The 1,819-nt window shown below is 43.3% G+C and overlaps 1 non-coding gene across 1 annotated transcript; it reads right to left on the bottom strand.

The window, feature by feature from the left end:
- Positions 1–477: 477 nt before the first annotated feature.
- On the bottom strand, positions 478–670 carry LOC121858787. Its single transcript, XR_006087512.1, has one exon. It is a non-coding gene; the product is annotated as a U2 spliceosomal RNA (small nuclear RNA).
- Positions 671–1,819: the final 1,149 nt, after the last annotated feature.

Consider the following 1,819-nt stretch of genomic DNA (forward strand, 5'->3'; position numbering starts at 1 on the left):
CGCTCGCCTCACAAGGGGTCACAACTCAAGATTGAAGAAGCCGCAAGTCCAGAAAACTGTGAGGGCAAACTTTTTCGGAGTGAGGGTTGTAAACTCTTGGAACAATCTACCAGAGAGTGTTGTGACGGCACCGAGTGTGAGCTCTTTCAAGACAAACTTGACCAACACTGGAGCGGGTTCAGGTACATTCAGGAGCCGGTGCCTGCTCAGTATTTGCCAACAGTGCGTGATAGAGACGTGACCGATCGCCCGGGCGGCTAGCGAGCCGATCTTTTGGTGAAGAAGATAAATGAAAAGGAAAAGTAATCAGAGACATGACCGATCGCCCAAGCGGCTAACAAGCCGATCAGTGGCGAAGAGAATAAAAGTAAAAGTAAAAGTGACATACTATACTATGTACAGCGATTATAATACACTATGTCCATCGCCATCTTACTCAAAAGTTACGTATAATAAAATGATTTAATTTCTCCCCTTGGGGAGTGGACCGATCCCGGAGTCACTGCAATACCGGGCCAATCCGCGGCAAAGGTGGGGCAAGCCCCTAGCACTTCGCCAAGATCCAAAAATCAGTTTAATATCGAAGATCCCACATGGGGATCGTATCAGATACTAAGCTGATAAGAACAGATACTACACTTTGATCTTAGCCAAAAGGCCGAGAAGCGATGTCAAAAATGTTGTTGCGATTAAAGCAATGGACATTGCATAATAACATTACCTTGCTTTTAAATTGGTGCAACAAGGGTCTGTGACGAGAGATGTTTGTAGATAAACCGTCAAACTCATATACAACAAAACTAAAAGTATAGATAACTAAATGGTATTTATCTAACCAATCATTATATTATTCTTTACACTTCATTGTTATATTAGCATGTAATCTAAAAACAAGCAAACATAAATCACTATTATTTAACCACTTATTTGCTTAATCGCCCGCTGTTCGGGCGGGTGGCTGGTGCGTTTTTTTTTCATTCTTTCTTTATGAATATTATTGACCAGTGTTAGCGTAATGACCACGGCCATACACGTCAGTTAAAGGAGAATCAGACGATTCATATTGCGCTCAATAGCCCACAAAACATGTAACTATGCCTTCTTTATTGAGTCTCCCATCTAAGGCATCCGTTTTCTCATCGCTCCCAAGCTTGGGTGCCGTTCATTTTCTCTGACTTCCTGACACCAACCTCTCTATAAAGTGAATTTAAATGTGAGAGAGGACACCATTGTTTTGAGTCCACTTAGATATGTCTCAATACAGTTAAAGCATTCAAGATCCTTTGTGAGTGATGTTGAAAGCTTCAACCTTCTTTATTGTTGGTAACACTTGTCAAATAAGTGAGTGTCGAGTCTGCCAGTACGAATGGCATCCCGTGATAGCGTCCCTGGGGAAAGCCAGGAGTTTCTGAATACTACTGAAATTAGATCATTTTGATGCCCAAACATCAGAGAATCTGATGTTTGTAGTTTAGTTAGTGTCAATTGTCTATTCAAGAAAGCCATTAATCTCCTGAAAGAACATGTCAAACTCCTTATATCCAAAATCTCAACGTATACCTATAGAGGGTCCTTGTCAGGAAATCACTTCTGGAACGCTGGCCGTACTGGTCGGACGTGCAGGTCGCTCTCCTACACCTCCCTGGCTGGACACGTACGGTCATGGCTGGCGGAAGAGCTTCGACGAGCAGGTCGCTTACTAAAATGACGGAATTGGGTGGTGGATACAGCACTCACAGCAATGTAGCCCAGGGTACTGCTGGAGGACTGTTGACGGATTTGGAGCTGTCTAGCAGCAGTGAATGTGAAGAACAAGAGC

The sequence above is a fragment of the Homarus americanus genome, unplaced genomic scaffold (assembly GCF_018991925.1).
Source record: "Homarus americanus isolate GMGI-L3 unplaced genomic scaffold, GMGI_Hamer_2.0 scaffold58600, whole genome shotgun sequence".
NCBI classification, from domain to species: domain Eukaryota; kingdom Metazoa; phylum Arthropoda; class Malacostraca; order Decapoda; family Nephropidae; genus Homarus; species Homarus americanus.